At 34.2% G+C, this 21,505-nt stretch overlaps 1 protein-coding gene across 2 annotated transcripts in view; it reads left to right on the top strand.

Moving 5' to 3' along the window:
- The window catches only part of SLC44A5 (solute carrier family 44 member 5), a 418,726-nt gene that overhangs the window by 46,919 nt on the left and 350,302 nt on the right, over window positions 1-21,505 (top strand). The window lies entirely within an intron of this gene.

Genomic DNA, 21,505 nt, shown 5'->3' on the forward strand with positions numbered 1-21,505 from the left:
AAAGGATTTTATATTTATTTGGTAGCTTTTCAGTGTCAGGCATTTTGCATAAATTGTACCATTTAATTTTCATAATGGCTTCTGGAGGTAGGAATTATTACCCTCATTTTATAGAGAAGGAAATTAAGGGTCAGGATGGTAAAATGATTCACAAAACAAGTAAGTGAAAAACTAGGACTTGAACCTAGCTCTAATACCAAAGACTGCTCACCTGTTCTACACTACTGCCTGGAGCAAAGGAAAAACAAATATGTGTGGCAAAAATGGAAATGGCTATGGCCATCTGGAAGAATAGTTCTGCCAAGTTCTAACATGAAAAGTGATGGACAAACAACAAAAAGTGGGACCCCTTTACAGAATTATCCCACCTCTACAAAACACTCTGGTAAAGAAACATTTTAGTTATAAATTTTGTTCCCTTACATGAAAATACAGCACTGGTCATAATTATTGCTGCTGTTGTAACTTTGTACATTAATGGCAGTTTTGTGAGGCGAGGTGAATTTTCCTTTTTAGCAAGAGCTTGATTGTTCTCTCTAGTTCTCTTTGTCTCCTGCTGAGATCTTGTTAAACATTTTGAGGATGAACTAATCAGTGTTTGGCATCCTTTCAATAAGGTGAATGCTTTTGTTTTCAGCATAATTTAATTCAAGAATATTTGGATGAAAATAGATTAAGGACTCCCTAATCAGTTATGGTCGGAAAAAATAGGCTGGCATAGTGGTGCTGATGGTGTAGGCAACCTCATTAAAGATTAACATGGGAAGAGACTTCAGATAAATGTTTGTAATGGTCAACAAGTTATAGATTATTTCTAATCATTTATTTTCTGATTCTCAACATTAATGGTTCTAGGTCATTCGCAGATATTAAAATTCCACCATGGCACATGTTTACCTGTGTAACAAACCTGCACATCCTGCACATGTACCCCAGAACTTAAAAAAAATTAAAAACTTAAAAAATTCAGGTTGTGGAAGCCATGGAATTGAGGATCATAGGTCCTATCTTCTGAGGTAAAGAGCCAGATTATTCATTCTTTTTGGTGATTATGTAAAATTAATTACAAAGCTTTTCTCTGGGTAGAAAAATAACAAAAACTATTGCAAAAAAATCCTTTTGGGGGTCTTATGAGAGGAAGGTGATTCATTCACAAAATCATGATACCCAAATTGATAAGCTTTTGATAGTGACTGTTAATGCTTGAAAATAAAATTTGCTCTTTCTTTACCCCAGTGGATCAGTTCAACATACATTAAGAATGTTTAATTTGAAATTAATTCTCCCAAATGAAGAAACAATTCTAATTTTCCTGTAAACTGCTTCTTTGGGTTTAGTGATAGTAGATTACAGTAGCTTTTGTGTTCACAGGTCAAGCTAGTTCATTTGATATTAATCAACATACTGTAACTTGTAACAAGGAGTCAGTGTATATTTGTACAGTGTTCTGATGTATTTGGTGAAATTGTGTTTTGATGTTATTGATGGCAAGAATCATCACCATGTAAATACGTGGAGATGGGTAATGCACCAGTCTTCTTTTCTTTTTCCTACAGGCTACAGGCTACAGATTTTAAATTTTGACAGTATAATTCAGTTTTTACCTTCTGTTGCTAATATAAATCTTTCCCAATAAAACTTTTGAAATCAGTTCTTATGATTTGGCTTAAGACAGAGCTGGAAATCATAAGCTTTTCATGTGATTTTCAGACACCTATATGAAACTGATGGAGTCAAATGTGATAGAACAATTATGTTATTTGCACTTATTATATGGTTTATGATAACGAGCTTTTATAAATATAACAATTTCTCTCACATTTGATACCAAGACCGTGGTCCTGGCTTGTCTTTTATAGGAGACTTGTAAATTCCTCCAGAACAATGTAGAAAACCATGTTCTAAATTATTTGTTTATCTATACAATTTATTTTAAGGTCTTGTTTCAATCATTCTAAAATAATTTTTTTACTATTATTTAAAAGTAATATGTACAAATAATTTCTCTAAATGGTATTAAATATAATATCTCAACTGGGATGATAAAGTAGAAAATTTCATTCAAGATTTTGACACGCAGAGTAGGTAGAGCGGATAAACTACATCTTTTACAGAATGGCTTCTGAATAAGACCCTTTCTTCTTTAGGTGTGACACATTTACTCATTTTTTAAAAAACATATCTACCTTTATCTTTTCATCATCTTCTGATACTTTTCTTCAGTGTTAATGAGTTGGTAAGGAAATGGGTCCTGAACTGTTAATCTCTGCAACTGCTTCACTTAGTTTAACATTTCCCACAAAAACTACCCTTGAGATTTTATGTGAAACTCAATTTACATCCCCAATTCTTTCATTTTCCTACCAAAGGAGGGATTCTTTTATATGTATACTTTTATAAAGTGTTCTTATATAAAACTACACTATGATGATATTAGGATATATGTAATCTATACTTAAAATCCCACAGAATCTAATGATTACCTAGCAAAGATAAAAAATAAGAAATGTTTCAGTAGCTAAAAGAAACAAACCAATCCCAAGCAGGCAAAAACTTTTGAAGTGTAATATACAAGTGTTTTTGTAAAAAATTAGTGTTTTTCATTGAACTTTTTCTTGAGTTGTTTCACATATTGAGGCTTACTATGGTATCATGACAGCTAGAACGAAATATAGAAGCAAAAAATATGATAGACCACTAAGAAAGATGAGTGGTCACCCATTTGAAAGAGAGACTGTGAGACGATACAGATCCTGAATTGGCATAAGGTAAAGATTATGGATAAATTTTACAAGAAATAGAAAGACAAAAATTATAATTTTTGTGTGTGTGTGACAGAGTCACCCCATCTGTTACCCAGGCTGAAGTGCGGTGGAGTGATCCTGGCTCATTGCAGCCTTGATCTCTCCGGCTTAAGCAATCCTCCCACCTCAAACCCCCAAGTAGTTAGGAGTACAGGTCCAGGCCACCATACCCGGCTAATTTTTGTAATCTTATAGAGACAGGGCTTCACCATGTTGCCCAGGATGGCCTTGAACTCTTGGGCTCAAACCATCTACCTGCCTCAGCCTCCCAAAGTGGTATGATTACAGGGGTAAACCACTGTATCTGGCCTAAAAATTGTATTATCTTAGCAATTTCTTTAAAATTCTCACTTATAAAAATATTAAGAAATTAAAATTATAGAAAACATGGTGATAGAATTTTTGGGTTTATTTCTAAAAACAAAATGAAAGAAGTGTAAGAATTAAAAACATTTTCCATAGAGGAGTGATGATGGATCTGGGATAGAAAAAAATGTGAATAATAAAAAAATGTGGGAATATTACTATTTCTTATATGACTACATCCAAGGAGGATTTCATCAAAATTTTATCAAAATACTCTAAAATTGTGTTTTTAAAATTTTTTAAATTTATTTTTAAACTTATATTTTAGGTTTGGAGATACATGGAAAAGTTTGTTACATAAGAACACATGTGTCACAGGACTGTTTTTGTACATATTATTTTATCACCTAGATATTAAACCCAGAACACAATAGTTATCTTTTCTGCTCCTCTACCTCCTCCCACGCTCCCAAAATTGTGTTCTTATAACAAAAAATATTACATTAATGACAGCTTGATAAGAAGTACAACTGCATCTCCAAATAAAATTTTCTCATTTTGCTTATTCCAATGCAAATCAGATAATAACTATCAGTCTATGGTAAATTACAATAATAATAAGCAATGAATCTAAAATAACCATAGTTTAACAGTGAATAACCTCAAACATTTTTGTCCACCATGCTGAAAATGCCAACTCTTATTCTGCAAACAGTTGAGATGATAGGGTTATCAGGATATTGGAGAGATTTTGTGAGATAAAATAGTTAAAATGTAAAAGCATTTGATTTTCTTTTTAATTTTATTTAGCCAGCAATTGCAGGACTCTTCCAATGCTTCCTACATGTTAAATTCATTTATTGAATACCTATGATATAGAAATATTAAGCACTTACTGTTTTAGGTGTTTGTGACATAGGAATGAAAAATACCAAAGTCTCCTTCCTCATAGTACTTATACTCCTCTGGGAAGAGACAGACAATAATAAAAGTAAAATGACAAATGTATGTCAAGTATCCCGGGGTATTATACACTATAAAAAAAGGCAGGGTAAGGTAAGAGTAATTTGAAAAACAACTATCTTATCCTAGTTGCTTTGTAATGGAATATTTCTGTTTTTGCACTTCTTTTGTCAAGAAATTTACTAATAATAAACTCCCAGTATAGTTACATGTATACTGGGAGACTCCATGTATAGTTACACACAATTGATTTCTCCATGTTTTCACATATTACAGAAAACAGATTATGATTCTAGTAAATTTAGATCATGCAGAGAAAAGATTTCAGATCCATGAAAGTGATCCATGAAAATAGAGACTGGCACCTTGTTTCCTATAAGAAGTTACAACTAAATAGCTGGCCAAGTGTTGAATTACCCTGTGGACCCATGAATGGGAGTCCTGAGAGAGGTAGTTTTAATCAGAGGTGGTTTTTAACCTTACTATTAGAATTTTTGCATCAGATGTAGCTAAATAGGATGGTGTACCTAATTTATCATCAACATAGTTGATGTATTTATTAGTCACTGAAAACATACCTTTAAAAGGTAACTAAATTAGAAATCTGAGTAAAATGCCAGCCCATTGGCAGATACAGTAGGTGATTCATAATAGGTGATTAATAAACATCTTTTTCAGGGACAAGCCTGTTTCAGTGAGTAGAAACTGAGCTGCTTCTGTCTCTGGAGGCATTTGCTGAGTCTTGGGAGACAGGAAGGCAAAGAACCAAATCTGCCATCAACAACACTTTACTGGGACAATTAAAATACAGGCAATTTTTGAAGCGTATTTTTGTAAAAAAACTGCCTTTAAAGATATAATTCATATGCAATACCAATCAACTGTTTAAAGTGACCAATTCCATTTTTCCTTTATGATATTCACAGAGTTGTGCAATGATCACCACAACATAATTTTAGAACATTTTGTCTCCTCCAAAAGAAACACAAAACTCATTAGCATACACTCTCCATTCCTCCAACCCCCTGCCAATCCTAGGCAGCCACTTATCTACTTTCTGTCTCTGTAGGTTTGCCTATTTTGGATATTTTATTCAGACTTTTAGTGGCTAAATATTATTCCATTGTATGAAAATATACCATATTTTATTATTCATTAGTTGATGGACATTGGGTCAATTTTCACAGTACATCTATTATAAAAGTAGCCATAAATGTATTTGTACAAGTTTTTCTATGGATATATATTTTCATTTCTCCTGAGTATATACCTAGGAGTGGAATTGTTGTATCATATGGTAGCTCTACCTTTTTGAGAAACTGACAAATTGTTTCCAAAATGTCTGAATCATTTTACATTCCCATCAGCAATGTATAGGGGTTCCAATTTCTTCACATCCTTACCAACAGTTGTTATTGTCTAAATCTTTTTTTTTTTTTTTTGAGACGGAGTTTCGCTCTTGTTGCCCAGGCTGGAGTGCAATGGCGCGATCTCCGCTCACCGCAACCTCCGCCTCCTGGGTTCAGGCAATTCTCCTGCCTCAGCCTCCTGAGTAGCTGGGATTACAGGCATGCGCCACCATGCCCAGCTGATTTTTTTGTATTTTTAGTAGAGACGGGGTTTCACTATGTTGACCAGGATGGTCTCGATCTCTTGACCTCGTGATCCACCCGCCTCGGCCTCCCAAAGTGCTGGGATTACAGGCGCGAGCCACCGCGCCCGGCAATCTTTTTTAGCATAACCATTCCAGTGGATATAAAGTGATATCTCCTTGTGGTTTTTGACTTGCATTTCCCCAGTGGCTAATGATAAACATCTATGTATATGTGTTATTGGCCATGTGTATATATTCTTCAGATAATTGTCTTTTCAAATCCTTTGCCCATGTTTTATTTGGCTATTTGTTCTTTTTTATTGTCAAGTTATAAACTTCTTTATATATTCTGGATACAAGTCTTTTATTAGATATACAACTTGCAAATATTTTCTCACATTCTATGGATTGTCTTTTCACTTTTCTGACTATATCATTTGCAAAACCAAATTTAAACATTTTTTGTGAAGTGTAGGTTATATAGGTTTTCTTTTGTTGCTTATGCTTTCGATGACATGGGATAAACATTTGAATGTGTATGCAAAAAGAATATCATCCCAGTTCAGATACTGTCTTTGCCTTTTGCCCACTAGCTGAAATGCAAACTTCTCGATACACTACTCAGTACTCCCAAGTGAACTGTCCAATATTATCAGATCCAGTGTTTGGTGCTAACTGACCATGATAGCCAGAGCTTTCCTTTTTATGTCCCAGCCAGTTCCCTCAACCATTGTGCATTTCCAGATCTGTGCTTTTGCTTGTGCAGTTCCTAGCATTTAGACTGTTCTGCTCTCCTCTTATTTGTATTCTGTACATCATCTAAAACCCTATTCCAGTTCTGCTTCTTTTTCCTTTACTGCTCATCATGATCTCCTATTACACTTGACTGAGCCAGACAATGAGTACCTATTAGGAACTGTTTATATAAAGTACTTATAAACAATCACATATATAGTTTCTATATGTGTGTGTGTGTGTATATATAGATATAAAAAACTGTAGTTTCTAATAGTTTGTTCATTTCCATTTAACACTTCAAGAATATATACTTTTATTATCTCATGGTTTCATGTTGATAAGACCTTTCTTAGTAGATATCAGGCTTCTTGTGAGCAAGTCAGTAGCGCACTTCTACCACAGTGCCTGAAATGTGGCAAATGGTCAATAAGCATTTAGTGTTGGCTACTGTCTGAGACCTTTTGGAATCTGGTTTGAGTCTCATCAGTGAGATTACGACTTTTATTTAATAATGACACTAATAAGTTATTTTATCTTTTTTGATCCTGGAGAAAAGAATGTGTGACCAAGAACTCTCTGTACTTTCCTTCTCTTTGAATGAGTTTAATTCGACATGAATGTGTTTTTCTCAGATCAGAAAGTGTTGGTTTTATAATAATGACTCAATATTGAAGAAGTCTCAGGGCCTACATCAAAATATTGCAAAATCGTTGATGATAAAGAAAATGGTGCATTGTTCATATTCCGTAGTTCTATATAAAAGTTAGGGGGTTTTCTTGAATATGATCTTTAAGCTTTTTTTTTTTTTTAAAAGCAGCTAACCAACCTACAGCCATATTAAGGCAGTATGGAGTTTTTCCTCTTCTCTGAGTGAAATAGCAAATCAACAGTGTGCACTTGTTATGCATGTAGATGACAAAAAGCAGTGAACTGTGCTTGAATACTCACTTCTGTCAGTTTTAGTACAACGTGATGGCTGTGCTAGTTTCCAGGTTGCTGTTTGAATCTCCAGCAGAAAATTATTGATGTTTCTCCATAACCAACACACTTGATCTTTGGCAATATTTTGTCTTAGCAAGTAATTTGAATATTTGTTTTATATTTTATCAAGTGATAAAAAATTTAGAGTATGTTTCTAAAATCTCTCAGGTGTAAACTGTACAGAGTTCTTGCTATTACTTTATTGTCTTGATCAACTACCTTGCAGTTACATCCAAAGATAAAATAAAAGTAAAAAGTGTAGAAGAAAGAAAAATCAGAAGGACATTTGTGGTGCCAATTACATAAATTTACTATAGCAGTTATCAAATTGTCATCATTAGATTTTGATTTTTAAAAATATAGGTACTATGCTTTATTTCTGAACTTAGTACAATGCATGACTCATAGTATATGCTCAATAAATGGCTGTAGATTTATCCATATGTTTTTGGAATGTGCTAATATATAATGAAACCTTAATAATTGAGGTTGAAAAAGTGGATTCTTAACCAATATTCAACTCACTGACCAAAAATTGTATATTAATAGTCATAAATAGCCATTAATACGCATATCATATTTTACTTGACAAAAGTACCTTTTCTATCTACTGAATTATTGAGCAAATAAACTACATAAATTCTAATTGACCAAAATACTGGACACACACTAAGTATCATACAGTGTAAATGTGTATAGTCTTAATCTCATAGAGGAAATGTCTTGAATAGCAAGTGCTTTGGAAATATTTATCTCTTCTATTTACGAACTGTATTATTTTTCTTTTCTGTTTTAAATATCTTGCCTCCTGTTTGCACCCAGATAACACCTGTAGATTGTGGAAAATTACCCTGACAAAGTACCAGAGAACCTTCTAGATGAGACATTCAGGAACTGGTGCTGTATCACAAAGCTACAGAAGAGACAAAGCTATTAGATAGAAAATATGCGAAATTAAGCTATAGGTCACCATTGCCCACCTTTCTTCCCTGTATTCACTCCTTCCTTTCTCTCCCACATTTTCAATTATACCTGCATTAGATAAGAAAATGATGTTACTTTAAAAAGTCATCTACATGCTCCCTATGCACTTACACTGTGTCAAATGCATGTTTCTCAGGATGAATTTTTTTCTGCTTGCTTGGCATATTAAGGTGGCTTTTGGGAGAGTTTATTGAGAACTTTTTTCGTATAATGTTATGGTTAATACCACAGGCCTGGGGAATAAGTTTATACCAAATTCTGACTTCACCTCTTAGTAGCAATGGCAGAAATTACTAATTTGCTGCTCTGGCTTCTATCTAAAATCACCTTCTCCCTAGCCATCTTCCAGTTAGGGATAACAATGTGACACAGTTCTGGCCAGTGACAAATAAGCAAAAGCCTGCTGGGTGAAACCCCTGGGGAAGCTAGGAGATTCAGTCAGTATGACCCTTTTGTCTTCTTTCCTTTCACCACCAAATAGTGGTAAAGTCTTGGCTATTAGTATATTCATCATCTGTCTTTCTCTATTCGTCTTACCTAGAGTCCTGTGATTGCAGAAGATACAGCAGCTATCATGTAACCATGAGGCAAGTAGTACACGGTGCATGGGGGTGGGGACAGAAAAAGAAACAGCCTACCTGTCCTTGTCCAAATTGCTTAGCAGGTAAACAGACCTGAATTGCCTATTCCACTCCCCTTTTTACTTTTTGAAGAATAACAACCATTATTTGTTTGTGCCCTTGAAGTTGGTTTTTCTGTTACTCACAGGTGAATACACTTCTAACTCTATGTCCTCAGTTTCCTCATTTATTATTTGAAAATGTTAATACTACTTACTTCATAGGGTTGGTGCAGAGATGAAATAAAAAGATGAAAGTGAGTGACTTAACAAAGTGCCTGGCTCAGTGTAAGCACTCAGTGAGGGCTGAGTCAATATTATTATTCCAACTTGAATATTTTCTTTATTATATTTAATGTTAGAAATTTAGGTTTTAAGGTATATCATATGCTGCTCAGTGCAGCTACAGCCTGATATATCTCTGTCATCTTCCAAGATTGTTTTCAGTGTTTTTAAGACAATTTTGTTGAGGTATAATTGACTACAGTAAACTGCACATATTCAAAGTGATCAGTTTAATAAGTTTTGACATACGGATTCCCCATGAAACCAACATGGGACACAGTAGAAAAAAATAGAATGTGACTAATTTTGCTTGGAGGAAGAGGGATCAGAGAAGGTTTCAGATCATGATCACAATCAAAATAATGACTACATACATCAGCCCTAATGACTTCTTATTCTCCTTTGTAATCCTTTCTTTCCATCACGCTCCATCTCCTCCTCCTCCTACACCATCACTGATATGCTTTTTATCACTATAGATTAGTTTTTATTTTCTAGAGTTTTATACAAATGGAATTATATAATGTGTACTTTTTTGAGGGAAGATAAGCCTAGATTCTTTCACTCAACATAATTATCTTGAGATTCATCTATATTGTTGCATGTTTAATACTTTGCTTTTTAAAATTAATGAATAACATTCTACTGTGTGGACATACAAATATTTGTTTTTTACCTAATGATGGAGAACTTTAAATATTTTATTGCATAAAGCATCTCTCTTCCATAGCGCTTTGTCCATAACTCTAGTGGAACATTTCCCATCATGTAGTAAACAAAGTTGTTTTCATATATTCTGCATTAGACTTTATGACTACTCTTCAAATTGGTGAACTATGTCTTATGTATCCTTGCTCTTCCAGCCCTTAGCATAATGGCATGGCTTTGAACTGGCACTCCATTTAAACAAACCTGCAATGTGAGGCCAAAACATTCTGCTTCTCCTTTACTGTTTCCATCATCACCACTTATTCATTCAAGTCAGAAACTTGAGAGATGTTTGTTTGCTTTTTTTTTTTTCTAGTCAATTTTGTTTAGGTATAAATTATATACAGTAAAACCTACATATTCTAAGTGTACAGGTCAATGACTTTGAGAAACATACATATTTGTATAGCCATGAAACCAATTAAGATATAGAACATTTTCATTTCCCTAAAAAGTTAACTCTTACATTTTTGAAGTCAGTATCTTGCACTGAGTTATCCAGACAAACATTGATCTGATTGATTTAAACTTTTATATAAATTAAAATTATTTAGTATGTACTTGTTTGTGTCCAATTTCTTTCACATGGCACAATATCTGTGACGTTCAACCATGTTGCATTTATTTGTCCTTTTAATTGGAGTGTTTAGTCCATTTATGTTTACTGTAATTGTTGAAATGTTGGCATTAAGTATATTGTCTTTTTGTTTTCATTCTGTCTTTTTATTTTTTCTCTAGTTCTTTTTTTCTGCCTTCTTATGAGCTGGTTGAATTTGTGTGTGTGTGTGTGTGTTCCATTTTACTTTCTTTATTGGCTTCTTACATATACCTTTTATTATTATGTTTTTGTATTATGTTTATTACTCTAGAGCTTATAATATGTATCGTTAACATAGCTGAATCTAAAGACATCTTTTTTTTTGTATTTCCTACTTCCATAATAATATTCATTAGTATAATTCTTAGCATAATTATATTTATACCCTGCCCTAAGTTTATATATATATTTAAAACCACTCAAATGACTGTCCATTTTTTCTGGTACTTAATTTAAACTCCTAACATGGCTTATTAAATCCATTACGTTTTGGGCTTTGTTCACATCTCTAACCACATCTACTATCTCTTCAACTCCAGGAATACAAGTACTAATTTTTGTTCATTTCTTCAAATATATCTTGTTGTTTCAAACTTCTGTGTCATACATATTGTTCCTTCTGTCTAGACTACCAATCCGCTTTTGCCATCTGATACTTTAATAATTTTTTTTTTTTGACAGAGTCTCATTCTGTTGCCCAGGCTGCAGTGCAATGAATGATGTGACCTCAGCTCACTGCAAACTCTGTTTCCCAGGTTCAAGTGATTCTCACGCCTCAGCCTCTTGAGTAGCTGGGACTACAGGCATGTGCCACCATGCCTAGCTACTTTTTGTTATTTTTAGTAGAGACAGGGTTTTACCATGTTGGCCAGACTAGTCTCGAACTCCTGAACTCAAATGGTTCTCCTGCCTTGGCCTCCCAAAGCACTGGGATTACAGGCATGAGCCACTGCGCCTGGCCTGATATTTCAATTACTTTTAAGAATTTTTCTGAGAAATTGTTTGTGAAATTTCTGAACCCTTTATTTCCAGAAAGAATAAATCATTCTCTATTCAATTCTACTTTTGTGTCTTGCATATGCTTTTATCAAATGCCTTTGTTGGCCTCAACTCTTATCCCAGCTGTGGCTGTGGTGTCCATTTCTATGAAGGTGCCGCCCAATTTCATGAGACAACAACCTGACAGTGCCCTGCTTCAAGCTGGTACAACTTACCTCTTGCTCCTCCTCCTCCTCCCACTCCGCAAGGATTCCTTATTGGTGGTGAAGCAGCATAAGACATCCCTGAGATTTTGCTCAGTATTCATGCATGTGCAACCTAGAGATGATGAGGAGTTAATTTATTGAGGAACCACCCTTGATCAATAGGGGGCAATAGTAATGAATAAATGCTTCATGCTTTCTTTCCCTAAGAGATTATTAAGGTGTCCTATAATACTTAATATCCAGCCTTCTGTATGGATGACCAGTCAACTCAACGTGGAATCTTTTCTTGACATACCTTTCTTTCCTCCCTTCTCTCCATTCCTTAGCTCTGGACCCTAAGTTACATTTTTGTGTCTTAGGCTTTGTATTCTGGGGAACCCAGGCTAAGACAATACTTTTATTATTACTTGTATGATGATGTATTATAATTATTTAAATTTTTCTAGCTTCCCTCAGACCAGTAATTTTTCAAACATATTAAGGCAGTAATATCTTATGTTAAACCTCAAAATATAAAACTGGTAAAAGTAAAATTATTTGTGGCAGCTGAGATATTGAAAAAACAATGAAAAACATTTACTAATATGTGAACTTCATGAGAGTTAGAAAATATGTCTTATTACTTTGGTACTCCTTAGAACCTAGCATAGTGGCTGGCTCCCATTAGGTAGTCACTAATACTTGTGAAACTGAACTAATTGAACTGAGAAAAGCTATAGTTCTGAAAATATAAATAATTTTATTTATGCTGTAGTGATTATGAGTAAATGAAAAACAAAATAAGAAATCAGAAAAAATAGTTTGCTTCCCTTTTAGAAAATGTGAGGTTTATTAGAAAAGACCACACAACTTTTTCTGCAAGCTTGTTTTCCATTCTTGATTTGGTATATGATTTTTGAACTGATGTCCTGGTTTCTGTTAAATGCCAGCAGTGATATATTAAAATGGAATTTAAAAAATGTCCCATATTATTTAAACTGTTTATTAACAAAGGTGAAAAGCATGCAAAAGTTATGATTTATAATTGTTTTATAGTCACAAATGTGAATTTGGTGAGCTAAAAAGCTAAAGATAATTTCTAGAAAGTAAATATGCCACCAAAAATTACAAGAGCTTCTCCTAGGTACTGTGATTATAATCACTGTTAAAGGATTTCATCATTTCTTTAAAGCAACAGAAATTCTAAAAGGATGGATTTGTTAAATTAGTTCTTGTGAACACTGCTTTCTGGGTATTCAGAGGTGTGAAGAAAAGCCCAAATGAAAAAAAAAAGCCATAAAATTTATGCTTTAAAAAATTCAACAAGTTTTGATCAATTAATAAATACATTCATTCATTTACCCTCTCTAATGATGTTCAGGTTGGCATATAGAAAGCCTATATGAGAGTCTGTTCTCAACTTTTAGCCAAAATTTTTTTTTTTTGCCAGTCACATTTTTTAAAGCTTAGAGCTTTAAACTTTTGTGTAAAGCAAGTTAATGACTGATATCCATTTTCTTCATTGTGAAAATCGGGCTTATTTATGAGTTTTATGGACCAAACATATACTTAAAATACAATCATTCAACATATATGTCAATAGCACCTATAAATTATATTCACTACTTAATCCTCAGCATTTAGCACCATAGCCTCACCTAAGTGCTGAGGATTCAGTAGTGAATGTAATTTATAGCTATTAGAGATGGAAGGGACACTAAGAGACATTATAGGATGGGCTGGTGAGGCATGGTTGCTGACTAATGAGACGCAGACATGTAGCAAGGTCAAGTGGCTTGCCCAAGATCACAGAGTTTGTGAGCTAATTATTCCTCAGAATACATGCGATTATTCTCACATATCACTTTCATTTGCACTAATGCTTTCTTTAAGCATTACTAAGTGATGAACTATGGAGACAACCAATTGCAAAAGGCAGCTGCCAAACAAGAAAACACTAAAAAGGAAACTTTTTGGAGAAAAAAAAATTAAGGATTGACTGAGATGGAGCACAAAAAAATGTAGAATCATTTCGGTTCATCTGAAATCTTTCAAACTTGGATTCTTTTCCCTTGTGAGTTGCATATGGTTTACAAAATAAAAAATAAACTAATGTTTTCTGAGAGTCTAACATGTGCCAGGCACTTTAATATACATTAACTCACTTAATACTCACAACTCTGTACGATATTGCAGTGTGAAGTCTGAGTGGCTGTTTCTAGCCTGGTGTTACAGTGTATGTGTCATTCCTTAGTGAATTGTCATTGCCCAGGTTCTGATACACAGCTTTCAGGTTCAGGAACTGGGTTATTATGTGGTCATCCAGAGGTTAACAGACCCAGGCAAATTGATCCTTTCTGACCAAACTTAAAAGAGTCTGATTATAAACCAGAACATCAATTTACAAGTCTCTATAAGGAAATTAACTATCAAATAGACTGGAATACTCCTGTCAGCTTGTCAGCACATTTTATTCCCCGTGGGAGAGAAAGCTTGGGGAAATAAAATTAAGGATAGGAGGATCCTAAGAAAGTATAAAATTAGAAGAAAGTGAGTTGGATGCTTTTAAAAGGAAAATTGTCACGTGGTTATTGGAGCTCAATGCGCCTTCTCTACCATAGGAATATACTTGCCTGGCTAAGAAATCTGAATGTTATTTTCAGCCGGACAGGTCCGTCTCTGTTAATATATATGAGATTCTGACTGGTTATGGACTCATTAGCTGCAATTACATGCAGCAAACTGGGAGGGCTTGAAACTTTGTTCAAAACCAACCCTCTTGGGTAGGCTAAGCATCTGCAGAAGCTGGAAAGAGGAACAGAGAATCAGCATATGGAATAAGTATAGAAATGAGAACAAAGATTGTAACAATAGTAATCTCTAATAGTGACTGAGGGTCTACTGTATGTTAAGAACTGTGCTAAGAACCTTACATCAATTACCTAACTTCTTTCTAACAACAACTATCTATTAGATAGACACCATTAATATTTCTATTTTATAGATAAGTGAAGTTTAGAAAATTAAAGTAATATGCTAAAACATGGAAGTGTCTTAGCATAGGGTACCCTAGCCTGGATCATGGGCATCTCAAGGTTGAGTCCAAAGCTGAGCCCTTCATTTCCTCTTGAAGCATGTTCTTCTTTCAGTCAGAAGCTTCCGATTAATTCTGGATGTCTGCCTTCCTCTCTGCTTCTTTCTCCCTAACTCAGTTATTTACATGATCAAAACCTGTAAAATTTACTTCCAAGATACACAGTGGATCTTCCCCATTCCTTGGTCTCTGCTGTCACTGCTCTTGTCCATGTATGGGGATTACTGCCTCAGCAGCTAACCCCTCTCTCTTACTAAGTAGTGTATTGTTCAAAGAATGACCTTTTTTTATGGTAAAATTTTCATAATGTAAGATTTATCATGTTTACTATTTTAGAAATGTACAATGAAGTGGCTTTTAGTACATTCATAATGTTTTGCGAGTATCACTGGTATCCAATTGCAGAACATCTTCATCACCCCCAAAAGAAACTCTCATCTACTAAGCAATCACACCCCATGCTCATCCCCTAGGCCCTGGAAGCTACTAATCTATTTCTGTCTCTATGAATTGGCCTATTCTAGACATTTCATTTAAATGGAATCATATATTTCTGGCCTTTTGTGTCTGGCTTCTTTCACTTAGCATGTTTTCAAGGTTAACCCATGATATAGCATGTACTTTATTCCTTTTTATGGCTAAATAATATTTCATTATATGGTTACTTAGCATTTTGTTTATCCATTCATCTGTTGATAGACATTAGGGTTGTTTCCACTTTTTGGTTATTATGAAAAATGTTGCTATGAACATCTGTGGACATGTCTTTATTTGAATGCCTGTTTTCAACTCAGCAGAATAATCTTTTAAAAATGAAAACCATGTTTTTTCTGTCATTACAACTACAATGCAATTTAAATGTTTTCCCATGGCCTACAATGGTTTGTATAATCTGCCTCTCTTTTCTCATTTGAGCAGCTTTCCTCTCCCCTCAAGATATTACAGCCATACTGGTCTCTGTTTAGTTTCTCCAACTTCCCTAGTCTTAACAAGGTGTTAACATCTGCTGGTTCCTGGTCTGAAATAGTTTTTCCAGTGCTTCGAAAGCTGATTCATTTTTATCCTTCAAATATCCAGACATAATGTTACTTTTCTAGAAAACTTTTCCTTGACTGTAATTCTGTGTTTCCTTTCTAGTACTTTTCTCACCTTGTAAGCATGTGATTTTGTCTGTGTGAAGCATTTACAATCTGTTGCTGTCACAAGACTGTAAATCCGTAAAAGTCAGGAATTAAAGTATAACTTTTTTTCATCCCTACTATCTGCACCCATGCTTAGCACAATACTTGACATACAAGAGGCACTCCATAAATGTTTGTTGACTAAATGAATAAAATGAGAAAGGTCACAGGCATTGAAAATAAGAGTAATCCAATGTACAGTGATAGCGGTATCCTAAGAAGAAAGGAGAGTGGGTCAGTGGAGAATTTTTAGTTTTATGAATATTTAAAGATCTAGGCAGCTGCATCATTAAATGATAGAGCAGGCCAATTGGTCTGGGATTTGTGGTTAACTTTTCTCTCTGTAGGAAGAAGCAGAGCTTGGCAAGAACAATGTACAGTCGTAGTCTTAGTATATTACTAGGCAGGTATCTAAGACTGGAACTCAAGAATAGGGAACAAGGCCAATCTCAGGGTCTAGTTACCAAACTGTATTCAAGAAGGAAATTTGGTCAAGGAGTCAAAGCAAAACCTCTGCAAATAAAATCAGAGCTTAGAAAAAAAAAAAAAACATGTTTAATTTGATATCAATTCTGGAGATGTTGACTAGATTTCCTTAAATCTCATCTGTCTACACTGAGGATTGTTTCCAGAAACCTGGCTGGGACTGAGATTACAGTCATAGTTTTTGGGAGACAAAGGATGGAAGACATGGGAAACTAGACTGGGCTTGACAAACCCTAAATTGTGTTATAGAAACACTAATGGAGTTAGGCTCTTCAGATCATCAACATTCTGTTTGTCTTTTAATTAACATTTCATCCTTATTTACTTTGACATGAATTGGCTGTGGTCAAATTATGTCATGTCTCTTTGCCTCAATTTCTTCATCTACAAAGTGGGAGCTTTGGGCTGAATATGACCACCAAGGTCCTTTCTATGAAAATCTATGAGCTTCTATGCCACAGTTTCCAAGTTTCAAATTTTCATTCTAAACAATTGATGTTGGCTGTTTCTTGATGATTTCATTAGTAAACAGTCTTCACAGATGCAAGGTGTGTTATGTTTAGTCTTTGAGTCCTTTTTAGCCCCTTTTACAGAAAATGGCATTTCTTGACATGGTTGCTTGACTCAGGAAAACCACATATTTGGGACCCATAGCTTTTAATCTGCTGTCTAGCGACAGAGCTTCATAAATAAATAATTTTAGTAATATTTAATAGCAAAATTGCCCAAATTATTATTTAGTATAGTGGTTGGTTAATGGTAAGCACATTTTAAAAGATCATTAAATTTCATATAGTCAAAAGATCATTACATTTCATAAAGTTAATATCTAAAGTATTTTTTCACTAAAACTATTAGATCGATCCATTTTCTGAGGATTTTATTTTGATTCTTGTCTGAACACAGAATTGAACTAGTTGAATGGAAGGAAACTTGTCTCTAAATTAAAAGATTAGACTAAGTCCTCCTTAATCTCCACTGTGTAATGAAACATAATAAAAATGAGACTTAGTCTGTCTGAAACTAGAGATGTGAGAGGACTTCACAAAGTCCATGGAAAAATATTGTACAGGATCTGGATTTTATGAAAATAAATTTGTAATTGGAAAATAGAAATAAAATATTAAAATAAAAATAGAAAGTTATTTTTTAAACATAAGCTCCATCAAATTCAAGACACTTGTGGCGATACTAGCCATTTTGTCCATCTCTAAAAAATTGGGGGTTCTGGGAATTTAATTCAGTCAAGGCAGTTTTTTGTGAGACTATCAACTGAAGAAAAATTGATGCCTTTTACAGATTGTTTAAGACCAGGAAACAAAAAGAAGTTAGAAGGCGTCAAATCAGGACTATAAGCTGGTTGCCCAATGACTTCCCATTGAAACTCTTGCAAAATTGCCCTTGTTTCTTAAGAGGAATGAGCAGGTGCAATGTTACAGTGGAGAAAGACTATGGAAGCTTACCTGGGTATTTATTTTTGTTTTTGTTTTTTTTTTTTTTTAGCTAAAGTTTTGGCTGGCTTTCTCAAAAACATTCTCATAATAAGTAGATGTTATTGTTCTTTGGTCCAACAAAAAGTCAACAAGCAAAATGCCTTGAGCATCCCCAAAAATTGTTGTCATGACCTTTTCTCTTGACTAGTACACTTCTGCTTTGACTAGACCATTTCCATCTCTTGGTAGCCCTTACTTTGATTGTGCTTTGTCTTTAGAATGACAGCTAAGTTTCATCTCCTGTGACAATTCTATGAAGAAATGCTTCAGGATCTGGAACCCACTTGTTTAAAATTTCCATTGAGCTCTGCTCTTTTCTGTGGCTCTTCTGGGTGCAATGGTTTGGCACCCATTGAGTGGAAAGTTTGCTCATCTGTAATTTTTCAGTCAGAATTGTGTAAGCTGAACCAATGCAGATGTCTATGGTTTTGGCTATTGTTCGTGCTGCTAATCCTTGGTCTTCTTCAATTAGGACAAAATAAAGTCGAATTTTTTTCCTTGCAAATTGATGTGGATAGTCTGTTGCAACAGGCTTCATCTTCAGTATGGTCTTGTCCCTTCTTAAAATGAATTAACTTTTAAAATGAGTTATCCATTTGTAAACTGCTTATTTCTTTGGGCCATTAGCCATTTAAACTTTTCATAAAACATGAATGATCTCATTGTTCTTTTATCCAAACTTTACCATGAATTTAATATTTGTTCTTGCTTCAATTTTAGTAGAATTCATGTTGCTTTGATAGGGGATCTTTTCAAACCAATGTCTTAGTGTATCAAACTAGATCCTCTTCAGACATTTAATAACAAGTTGGTATGAGTTTATTTTTGTGCAAAATTTTTAAGGTTTGAAGAGGAATAGGATAGTTATATATCATCAAAGTATCTCCTCGGAGTTTACTTATTAATTACAAAATGAATAGTGGAGAAGCCTGACCAACATCACCTTACTGAGTAGTTAAAGTTAACATCACCAATGATGATATAAATTGAGATATGATTCCTGACATGTTATACTGAGAAATGTACAACATTGTTTATGCAGTATTCCTGATAAAAAGCATAATCTGAATCTAATCAAGTGGAAACATCAGACAGAATCAAAGGGACATTCTTTAAAACAATAAATGTTACTTCTGAATAATTTCAGTGTCATGAAAAACAAAATGTGTGGTGTCCCAGATGAAGGAGACTAACAGACATGCCAACTAAATGTAATGTGTGATCTTGAACTGGATCAGAGAAAAAAATTCTGTAAAGGACAATTAGAGGAAAATGAATATAGGCTGTATATTAGATAAGAGGATTGTATAAATATGAAATTCCTAGATTTGATAAATTTACTGTGATTATGTCTGAGGACATTCTTTCTCAGGAAATGAACACTGAAGTATTTAAGGACAAAGGGACATAATTCTGAAGTAACTCTTAAATGGTTCACCATAAATATTTTGTTGTGTGTGTGAGTGTGTGGGTGTGCATGCACATGCACAGAAAATCAAAACTGGCAAAATGATAGCAATTGGGGAATATGGTTAAAGAGTATACAACAGTTCTTTGTTTCGATCTTCTGTCTTAGTCTGTTTTGTGCTGCCATAGCAGAATACCACAGACTGGTTAATTTATAATAAATAGAAACATAATGGATCATAGTTCTAAAGGTTGGGAAGTCTAAGATAAGCTGCATTTGGCGAGCGTCTTCTTGCTGTATCATAATGGCAGAAGGCATCACATGGTGGAAGGGCAAAGAGAGGGAAGAAAGTAAGCAACAAATAGGGCTAAATTCATCCTTTTATAAGAAACTGACTCCCCTGATTACAGCATTAGTTCATTCATAAGGGCAGAGTCCTCGTGGCCTACTCACCTCTTAAAGATCCCAATTCTTAACATTGTTGCAATGGCAATTACATTTCACCATAAGTTTGAGAGGGGAAAGTTTGCGAACCACAGCATCTTCCACCTCTTCTGTAAGTTTGAAGTTATTTCAACATAAAAAGTTTTTAAAAAGAGTGATTATTAATCACCTGCCTGAGCAAAGATATTATCTTTGGCTTGAGTCACTCATCACAGCATAGAAAACATTTGACATTGCCAAAATGAAGCTTGTATCCCATAAGACAACTGATTGCAGAGTTGGAAGATGAACTTGCAGTATTATTTGTCAGTATAATTTAGAAAACAAGGTTGGGTTTCTTAGACTCTCCCAGGTGATTGCTACCTAATATGGATAATTCATTTTATAAACATTAATGAGTTTCCAATTATATATATATATATAGACAATTTTCTCCAGTGTGGCTCAAAAATTTATATATATATGAAATTTTTGAATAATATATATATGACATTTTTTATTTTGTATATATATAGGAAATTTTCTAGCCCCACTGGAGCTACAGTGATGAGAATTTGATACAGAGAAGAGTCTCTAACACTTGTGAGGGGCAACAGCTACATAACAAAATGCCAGTATAAAGCAGCAGTGAAAGTAAATATGGAGAAAAAGCTAGCAGAGAATACAACAATTAAGACAATTTTGCGGGATGGTTTGGTGGAGTGGAATGACAATGAGGCCCAAGAGTTTTCTACTTGATTGGGGTAGAGAAATGGATTGAGAGAGTACTCCAGGCAAAGGGAGCAGAGGCAGTTGGCATAAGAACTGTGGGTGCCTTTGGACTTTTAAGCAATTTAGTATTGTAGAAGAAGTGAAACACAGCTTTTTGATTTTTAGTCTGTAGCAACAAAAAAGAAATTAGTTGTCAGTTAAGTTATGAATATTTATAAGACATTAAAGTAGTACAAAATAACACTAGAAAACATCCAATACTAACTGATCCTTTGATAAACTGTTTTGATTGTGTATGCATGGCATCTTATTATACATAGAATTCCTCTTTTGACCTTTGTACCTATTGCAGTTATTGTCAAACTTGAATAATACATGGACTCTTTTTCAAGGAAAGAAATTCCCATAATTCCCAAGAGTCCCATGTTCAGATGACTAGTGGCTGACATATCGCAGTTTGAGAAATACTGAGTTGAAGAATGGAAGGAAGTTTTACTTTATAAAAATGTTATTTAATTACAAATTAAAACTATAAAAGATATATGTTGTTTTCAGTCAGCAAAATTATTTTGGATTATCGAAATAAAAACAAAATAATCAAACGGCAAATATCAACAAAACACTTTGTAATCTTTGAGTCAAAAGCTTAATCTTAAATATGTAAGCTCTACATAAGTTTGTAAGTAATACATTCAGGCACCAGTACAATACATTAGTATATGGAAAAGGGCCTGAATAAACACTTTACAAAAGATGAAATAAAAACCATAAGCATTCAAAATGTTCACCTTCAATAATAAATACAAAAAGCCATTAAATGTAAATGGACTAAATGCCCCAATCAAAAGACACAGACTGGCAAATTGGATAAAAAGACAAAACCCATCAGTGTGCTGTATCCAGGAAACCCATCTCATATGCAAG

The sequence above is a fragment of the Cebus imitator genome, unplaced genomic scaffold, assembly GCF_001604975.1.
Source record: "Cebus imitator isolate Cc_AM_T3 unplaced genomic scaffold, Cebus_imitator-1.0 Scaffold3, whole genome shotgun sequence".
In the NCBI taxonomy this organism is placed as follows: domain Eukaryota; kingdom Metazoa; phylum Chordata; class Mammalia; order Primates; family Cebidae; genus Cebus; species Cebus imitator.